General features: G+C 41.2%; 1 protein-coding gene across 1 annotated transcript in view; it reads right to left on the reverse strand.

The window, feature by feature from the left end:
• LOC150079174 (uncharacterized) overlaps positions 1-5,119 on the reverse strand; it is a 64,086-nt gene extending 58,967 nt beyond the window's left edge. The window contains exon 1 of the mRNA XM_090382394.1: positions 4,976-5,119. The gene's annotated coding sequence lies outside the window, so the exon portion shown is untranslated. The remainder of the gene's footprint in view (positions 1-4,975) is intronic.
• Positions 5,120-10,110: the final 4,991 nt, after the last annotated feature.

The raw sequence follows: 10,110 nt of genomic DNA on the forward strand, positions 1-10,110 counted from the left end.
AACACCATGTACATTGGATCCGGGAGCAATGGGCTTGGTCTCTTCAGTGATAAGTCAATCTGTCTTCAATTGGATTCTCAGGCAACTTTCATCTGGAGAGAACGGGAATAAGATTCTATTCCAATGACATCATGGAATGATTGCAGGCGGAGGTTAATAAAGTGAATTCTTAGGGCCGTAAAATATCGGGATTAAAATCCTTATATTTATGTTCTCCTTTCTTAAGAAGAAATTAGTTCGGACTTTCTTTTGACGGACGATAATGCATGGCCTCACAGTTCTCATAGTGAACCCTCAGCTGGCGAGTACAACTGTATGGAACTTCCAGCCAGATCCCCGTAACTCAGTCCAATACATCGTGTCCGAGATGCTCGAAGTAGGAGGGGGTTCCAGTTATACCTCCCCTCCTAGAAATCTCACTGAACTTGCGTCAGCCCTTACGCAAGGATGGGAACTGATACCCTCAGCACTAATTAAGAGAGTCTGACGAAAGTCCCAAGCCACTTTTTTTTTTTAAGGCGTTTGAAAATATGTAACCCAGATTACCTGAATCCCTAAATTTCAGGCAGTACCCGATATCAGCTTCCTGGTACTAATAGTGGTAAATATCTGTTGACTATTGGACATCTCTTTTGGAAGATGAAGCCCATTTCTGAAAGGAAATATCAACACTGCCAAATTTGAGTAAAAGACGATCCACACCCTGTATGTACAGAAGGATTTCCTACACCCACCAGTGTGATTTTAGAGGAATATTTATTATTACTTCATTCTTCTCTACGGGCCTGTAACCTGCTCTGTAACTCCCCTGCAGTATCAGGACATGTTGGCGAAACAAATCATTCCCTAACTTTAATAGTAAATATGACAACTAGAATTCAGAATGGGCGGTCGCCATACGTCGCAGGTCCAGACCAAAAAAAGAATTGTTATTACTACAATTTAACTGAAGATAAATCAATGCTGCGTCTGTTCAACGGTGTGGTCACCCTATTCACCTGATCTCGCCCTCTGTGACTTTCGGTTATCTGAAAGTAGTGAAGAGTAGCATCATATTGGACAATTATTAGATTAATTTTTTTCCAACAGCAATGCCACTTTTATCCCATACTAGTGATTTTTGTACTTTTTTCACGCAATCCTATTTTGCATGTTGGGGGCTTCATCGGTGAAAAATTTTGTACGTTAGCCAAAAAAAATTAGTGCTCGAAACAGTTTGGAGTAGGGATAGTTGCGATTAATTGCGATAACCTCGTATTATATTTCGAAGCTTGTCAAGAAAGTGTTAAATATTGCCACCCTCTAAGACAGTTTTTCTCAAACTATTTTGATTCACGCTGCACTTAATAAATAAAAATAAATAAATTTTCTGTTTATACTCCGGGACGACCAAACGGTCAGAGGAGTTACTATCAAGGATCATGACCCACTCAGAGTCTACTGTAATAGTATAATAAACGTAGTCAGTTCGCCACTCGCGGTTCATTTGAAGAGATTCAGGCTCGGAGCCATCGGAGAAGTGGAAGAATTCTGATAACCACTTTACCAATCTCAGGAGGAGGTTTCCCGTAAATTATTCCGAATTTTTCAGTCCGCAGAACATGAGATTCTGCCCTTTGCGCAAATACGCGATTAAGAGTACATTTCACATCTTATACCTTATGAGCAAGGGCACCATGGCCAATATAGTCGATGCAAAAAACCAGCAAAAACATCCCCAAAATGGGCAACCGACCATAAGAGGAAAGACTCAGATTATGTGGGCTGCAGAGCTTGGCAACCAGACATATCAGAGGGGACCTGATTGAGGTTTATAAGGCTCTGAGAGGGATCGGTAAAATGGATGAAATCTGAATTTGAGTATGAATTTGAATTGTTGTAAAGAATTCCAGAATCAGGGGCCATAAATTCAAATTACAAGTTGCCTTCTGCGAAGGCGAATTGTTCCAGCAATCAACAACTCTCTGGCAAAAAGTAAACTTCCTACAATCTAGTCTAAACTTCTTTCTCTGTAATTTGAATTTATGGCCCCTGATTCTGGAATTCTTTATAACAATTCCAAATTCATACTCAAATTCCGCTTTCATTCATTTTGCTGATCCCTCTCAGAGCCTTATAAACCTCAGTCAGGTCCCTTCTGATGTGCCTGATTGCCAAGCTCTGCAGCCCACATAATCGGAATCTTTCCTCGTATGGTCGCCATTTTGCCCATCTCACCATGCGAGTTGTCCATCTTTGGACCCTTTCAAGAAGTTCAATGTCTTTTTTTAGATGAGTTCTCCATACTTGAACACAATATTCCAAATATGATCTTACCTTTGCCTTATGCAGTGGGATTAGATGTTTTCAGGGTGATGTTCGATAAATCATCTAGAGGACACTATGGACTTTCCTGGCTGCCTGTGTACACTGCTCAGAAAACTTTCAGCAGCAAATCGAATATGGAGGAGTTTCTGAATGCACCGCGCTCATCAATAAACAGCAACGTATATTGTGTGGTTAGTTACTTCCAGACGTTTGCAGGCGCGTGCGCGCACACCAGACGGAGACGGTTGGGTCACCGCAAGTTATTGCAGAATTTTCAGCCCACACAATATGCGGATCGGCTCGTGAACAGACACTTATAGCATGTGATGTCTGCTTCATGAATTAACAGACCATCAGAATTGCACACTGTGACCAAAATAGCCGATGAAACAAAAATATCTCCAAAATAACAAGGCACACGTGACAGGGGAGTTAATAAAAAGCAGAAAAAAAAGAAAAATAAATATTAAGTTCGTGAACTGTTTTTGAAAATAAGGAGTAGATGGAAGAAATGGGAAACCCCACTTAAATCACTGCATTTATCACTGTTAGAACTTTTGAATTATTATTATTTATTGTATTGTGTGGTCCCAGTCAGCTTTCCCGACAACTCTCAATGTAATGTCCACATCAATGCAATACTATGAAGGTATCTGACACCATAAGGTTCCAGCATAAGATTGTGATGATCTCTGAGATCCAATTACCACTTATAGGTCCCCTATGAAGATGCAAAATGAGAAGTCAAATCCAGGAAGTAATAAACCAGGAATTATGGTCACGGTGAAGTCAACTTTTCCTTAAACCTGAACCTCAAATTAAAAAAAAAAAAAAAAAAGAAGTGGTAAGGGTCTGGACGAATAGCCGAAGGACGGAAAGTCTGCTTAGCCATTCATTAGAATGGCTAATAAATTAATAATATTGACACTAAATACTTAAAAACAATGAAAAATATAATGAAAAATTAAAATTGAGAAATCTAAAATCGGTTTGTTTCACAGTTTCATTATGCGACCGTAATATGTGAGAAGTTCGAAAATAAATAAATAAATAATATTGCTTGTAAATGGGAAAAAACGTTCCCCTCATCCTCCATTGTACAACAGAAGTTTGTCGGAGTTTCGTGCATCACAACTCAAGCCATGGTTAGAAGATATTATAGGCAAGGATAAATCACGATGCCAAGAGGACGAATTTAGGCCCCCAGTGAACCACAGTAAATAGGTGGAGGGGACAGTAAACAGTTCCCTCCATATTTCCTGGGTTTGCTGCGACAGTACAATAATCGCCATTCGTTTGGAGAGATTTTCCTGTCGACTGGAGAAATTTTTAAAGGCCTGTTCAATACAGGCTGTAATTAGCGAATCTCGAGAGGAAGGAATGGAGGCTCCCTCGTCAGTTATTCCAGGTTTTTCAGGTCGTACGACGCTTTTACAGACAAATACACGCAATATAGCGTGCTGACTCTTCTAAAACTCAACAATTGTTTCTGGAGTTCCTCTTGATGGAGACCCAAAACTAGTTTCTCATGCACTTATGCATAAATCCTTCCTTAGACGTTGATCTATTTAGAAGCGAAAACTTGAGGATCATCTTGATATAGACAATAACAAATTTTTAGATTAAGTCCCAAATAAACGTTGATTTCAATTTGAAGAGTAACAGGAGGAAAGCTGGCATTTCTGACGATGCCATGATTCCATAAACTGTTGGATTGAAACAAGCTATCAGACTCTCGCATGACCTTGGTTATTTTTTGTATTTGTGTTTCTGTTTGTCCGCGTATTACTGAAATGTGTTCAGCTCTCTGAAACTCTCCAAAGATGCAGAAATATCAGAACGGGCCGATGTTTATCGCGGCTTTCGTGCCACGTGATGCGCATTCTCACATCCTACTCAAACTTACGTTGTTTCATATCCAGATCAGTTGCGCGTGTGGTAAACAAACGCGCATTTTGTTCCCATATTACTGGCTAAGAGTTTCCCTTTCAAGAAGCTGTCAGTGTGAGAATAAAACAATTTCCTTCGCTTAATAAAGCCAGCAAGTCCACGTAGAAGTCTCCTCACGCGGTGTTCACACGAAGTAAAAATATCCGGTGGTGTCCTCGCTGACAATGCGGAGTTCGAAGCTCGGATGGGCAGACAGCCCATCCACGAGCCGCTTCCTCCGTAATATTCGTGTTCTCGAGGACTTCGCGCAAATATCTCACCGGGCGCAGACAGCCTGGAAATGTTTATTCTAAGACCTGTCACCCGTCTCGGGATGAGCAAACATATCCGAACCGTCGCATCCCCAGCGAGACGCGTCCTTGTGAAATGAACGCTGACGCCACCGATTGAGACGCACTATGCCGCAAAATGGCCAGCGATCCGCCCACCAGAAAGCTGCTGACAAGTGATGGAGCGGCGAACTCGCCGCTAACTTAGCTTCGCCGATAACGCGACACAGAACTCGCCCCTGTGTCCTCCCCGGACTCGCACGTTTCATTTCGGAAATGCGAAGTTACGGAGCGGGATGACGTCAAACGCGACGAATTCCCCATACGCGAGGAAAAGTCTATTAGAACGCGAACGCGTACACACGCTCGCGCCCCACCGCCACCCTGCAGCAAAGATACGGAGTTTGCGACACGAGTTAAGGCTACGAGAGGAAGCAGAAGAGACGTACCTTTCTTTTAATCCGAAGCACCGACAGTAGAGAAGGAGGGAGGTCGTACTGTAGTCTCGCGCACGAGAGAAACAATCTGCTTTGGTTACCGAGTCCCGGAAAGTAACGGTAGCCGCACCCAAGGCCACCGCACCGATCTCTCTCTCTCTCTCTCTCTCTCTCTCTCTCTCTCCCAGCTCCGGTATCGTAAATGGAACGCTCCTATTTCTGTGAGGCGGGGGGGCAAACGTAGCATGGCGACGAGGATAAGTATGCCCGCGGAATGTTTTAAATTCTTCCTGCACGTGATTTAGTGAAGAGCAGACGGAGCAAAGCGAAGGTCGTTTGTCAAACTCTTATGAACTTGAAGTGAAAGCATTTTTAGGCCCAAGAAAATCTTTTACTTCTTTGCTGGGGACATTTTTTTAGGTGCAGGTGGAGCGCCTTCTGTCTGTATCGAAGCCTAATTTCCAGCATTTGAGCATTCCTGCAGATCTTTTTCCACTTCTTCAGTTATAGAAGAAATGTTTTCAAAAGACAGGCGCTTCAATTTATGGACGCGACTGTTCGCTGCTTTTAATCCGAGCAAATCGTCCGTTAAACTGAGGAAATCGTCTGCTGCACCTTTCTTTGTACAACTCCGCAAAAATATTTCGATTTTGCAAAAGAACATCCGGAGTAGGATGATAACTGTCTCACTGTTTGGAAAAGATCACAGCGCAAGTCCCAACCAGGAAGTAATTTAAGTCTTTTAAAGCGGGAAGAAGTTTATCCTGTTTCAAGGAGATTAAGGTTGTCCTGGATTCCAATCCTACAACAGATAAATAAGAACGCACGCCACTAACAGATACAAAGCGCGTATGCTTCTCGATCCATTCTGATGGGATTCTGTGCTAGGTCGAGGCATTTTTTTGTTTTTGATTAGGTAATCGTTCTCCTGATTTTTCGAGGACTGCCCATTGCAGATATTTTAACCAGAAGAGTTCAATTTCATTTAATCTATGACTGTAGATGTCAGGCTTGTGGGATTTTCTGAAATATGCGGGCAGGACTCCCAACCAGTTCATCTAAAGGCCAAGGTACCAAGAGATTCAGTATTGGAGCCGTACTTTTTTAACATGAGGAAAGTATAATATGTCTTAGATGGCCCGGGTGATGTTGAGGATAAATTGAACAGTACTTTGCATCTATATTTACTAAAGAAAAGCCCTTCGTGGAGAGAAGAAACTGTGAAAGATAAGCTGGAAAGCATGAAATTATCGATATTGAAATTTCAGATTATTTATTAGAAAAAACTATCCAGCCTATTGGCGAGCGAGATTCCTAGAGTTGATAGCATATGATCAGTAATTTTTAAGGAGGAAGAAAAAGAATATTATTAGCTATTTTTACAGAGTCTCTCATGACCTGGGTGTAGGAAATACTTTCGACATCTTTTACTTGGATTTCAGCAAAGCATTTGACTCAGTCCTGCACGAGATGCTACTATACAAGCTGGAACATGTTACAATCGCACAGAAAATCCTGGAATGGATTGCAGGAGGCAAATAGTTATTCTTCAGATTGGGCTAACTTAAGAAGTGGGGGCTTCCAAAGGATCGGTGCTGGGACCACTGCTGTTTTTTTTTTTTTTATTTTCCTAAATGACATCGATGAAAGAACACAGGGTGCGATGTCAAAATTTGAAGGTGATGTCAAGATCGGTAGAGGGGTTAATGATCAGCACCAAGCAGCTCTTCTTCAGGACGATTTATAAAATGACATTTATATATTAAGACAACAAAATCCAAGGTCTCGTACTGGGAATAGCAACCCAAAAATAATTTACACACTTCGTGGGGTCGAATTAAAAACAGTAATGGAAGAAAGAAATCTAGGAGTTGATGATACAGTCGGACATAAAGTTCTCCAAGAAGTGTAGGCAGGCGGCAAGGAGGACTCACGGTGTCCTATGGATTATTTATCCAATGTTTGCTTGCAGAGGATCATAATAATACTGTATAAAGCAATTGTAAGATTGCACTTGGAATACTGTGTCAGGTATGGAAACCGCACCTAAAAAAACATCGAGCTTCTTGAAAGAGTTCAAAGACGGGCAATGCCCATCGTGAGATCGGCAAAAGGACGTTCATATGAAGAAATCTTCGAATATGTGGGGTACAGAGCGTGGAAATTAGACACCTTAGAGGAGATTTGATTGAGGTGTATATACGGCTCTTCGAAGTGAAAGTAAAACGAATGATTGTGGTATTTTCACCGGTATAAATGATTCCAAAACTAGGGGCCATAAATTCAAATCCCGTGGGAGAAAGTTTAGATTGGATTGTAGGATGTTTCTTTTAGGCAGCGAGTTGTTAATTAGAGGAATAAGTTACTTCCATGGATGATTGAGATGACAGCTTGGGGAGATTCAAAAGGTCGGCTGGATGGGATGAGTTTGAATCCCTCCTCTACACGAGGAGTGATTCAAACAGATCGTTTATTTTTTTATTATTTTTAATTAATTATTCATTTTTAATCAGTATTATGTGTTTCTTTTTGGCCAGTGCAGCAAAAACCTAGGGCTTCCATGTATCATGTTGCTAATACTAATATATATTAGCACAGTATCTGCTATATTCCTCCATTCATGCAGCTATAACTTGATTTCCTCACTATTTGGTACAAATTTCTAAACTTGAAAAGATGGAAAACTGCCAAAAAGAAATGCTGGAGTTAGACAACGAAATTCGGTTTTCTAAAAAGACGATGGGAAATAGGTGTAATATAGATTTTTGCTTTTTTACCAGTAGAGTACTACTTAATAAATCTGTTTATTCGCAATTTAAAAAAAATATATATATATATATATATACACACGAGGGGAATATCAAAAGGTTCGTACCCTTACCTAGAAATAATAGCCCTAGAAAGGTGAAACTCACAGGAACTTTACTCCTTTTCTTTGTACTCTCCATTTATAATAACACACTTCTCCCATCTATGGATCAGTTGTTTAATGCCTTGATCATACAAATCCGCACTTTTTGCCTGAAACCACGATTCCACTTCATTGATGACTTCCTGAGACGACTTCTCTCCACTGCTTTGACATGTCTTTAGTCTCCTGATCATACTAGTACACCCAGCATTCGTCATTTGTCACCAACCGATCAAAAAGTTCTCAACATCCTCATTACACAAATCCAACAGGTGGCGAGAACATTGCATTCGACAAAGATGTCAGCAAACTTGGAACCCATAGTGCGGAGACCTTAGACATGTGCAGATGGTCATGTAAAATGCAGTGGGCAGTCCCATAACTAATTCCCATTGCATTTGCGATGAGATGAATTGTCAAACGTCTGTCACTCAGCACCAAATGCTCAACCTTTGCAACTGTCTTCGGATGTTGATGGCCTTCCTTCTCTTAGCTCTTCAAAGACACTTGTACGACCGCACTGGAACTCCCGTTTCCACTTTTTTACAGTGTCATAGGATGGAAAATTCTGCTAATATACACAGCTTTCATGTCTTCGTCAATTTCTTGAGCTTTGTTGCCCTGCAAATGATCACTGCTCGATACTCCGCTTTGTCAACCGTAGCGTCCTTCCTCAGATTCTGGGCTCCACCTCTGGTGTACGATCACCTACGGGAATGAAATTTCACACGTTACTTATTGAATATGTAGACAACTTATATTGAAAACGGAATCTTCCTACTGATGTTTTTTCTAGGTCACGGTACGAACTTTTTGACCCCTTCGTATACACACAAATAGAAATTTTTATGCATAAAAACCTGATTTTGGTTATATACAGCCCGATAAACAAAATCGTAAATACAATTAATGATTTTGATCTCGATCGTTCTTGACCCTGAACATTTTATTGGTAAAAAAATCCGGAACTATTGATAAAAAAAACTCTTATAAGGGTACTGTCTTAATTTTGTTATACACATACTGACGAAAAAATAGGAACCTTTGTATTAAGACAGTCACAGACAGAAGGAATGCATGTGGATGCAAAGAAAGGCCACCGTAGCCTAGTGGTCAGGTGCGCGGGTGTATAAGTACACGTGCCTTGAGTGACCGGGGTTCAAGCCCGTGACTGTTCAATACGGTGCTGTTTCTTGTATTATGTCTATCTTGTGAACTCCTCTGACCGTTTGGTCGTCCCGGAGTATAAACAGAAAATTTATTTTTTTTATTTTAAAACTGTGACATACGGTGATAACATGCTGACCATGCTATTCGACTTCAGTAATCCGGAATGGAGAAAGTGAGTGATCTGTCAGACTTAGAAAAAGATCTTATCATGAGCGTGCTCCTTTAGCAGGAGCCACTATTCAAGAAACGCAAGACATAACTGGATTCTCAAAAGCGTCTATCTCAAAGGTTTTTAATGATTCAAAAATAAGCGATTCTTCCACATCTTAAAGGGGTAGATGTGGCAGAAAAACAATACTTCAAGAACGAAACCGTCGTACTCTAAGAAGGACTGCACGAAAAATAGAACGTCGAGTGTGCAGCAAATGACACCTGAATTCAATCAAGCCCAGAATTGCTCTATTCCAACTGTACCATGCGCAGGGAATTGAAGAAACTGGGTATTGGCAGTTGTCTTCCTATTCGGAAGTCACTTATCGTGACGTGTAGTGGACTTCAGAGTCGTCGCCAGTGCTTGGGAGGGGGGGGGGGGGGGTCGTTTGCGGGTGCTTGTCGTGTTTTTCCGACAAACAAGGTGTGGTTCACATGGAGTGTGTACTGAGGAGTTGGTCTGCGTTCTGTATTCGGGGATTACTGAAGCACATTTCGTCTTCCTCTTCTCCGGGGATCGATCTGCCAACCCACACTGGACCAGCGTGGCAGATTATGGTCTATTTCCCTCAACAGGAATCGTTGAGGAGGCTTCCATCCTCCAGTGGATTGATAATGGCTGCAGTTTACCTTTTATAGTGAAAAGTATTTGTTTGAGAAGAGACGGAAAATCAGTGACAGTAATCAATTGACAGGAATTAGTAACAGAGTCTATGATACTGTAAACAAAAAGAGACCCATAGATTGTAGTCTGAAGGAAGAGAGACGATTCTGAAACGAGAGCGAAGTGCTTCATAATGTGGACAGTGAAAGGCAAGACGATTCCGAAAGCATAAGAATTTAATTTGAATTCGCT

The sequence above is a fragment of the Mastigoproctus giganteus genome, chromosome 10 (assembly GCF_048544385.1).
Source record: "Mastigoproctus giganteus isolate SK-2022 chromosome 10, ASM4854438v1, whole genome shotgun sequence".
Taxonomy (NCBI): domain Eukaryota; kingdom Metazoa; phylum Arthropoda; class Arachnida; order Uropygi; family Thelyphonidae; genus Mastigoproctus; species Mastigoproctus giganteus.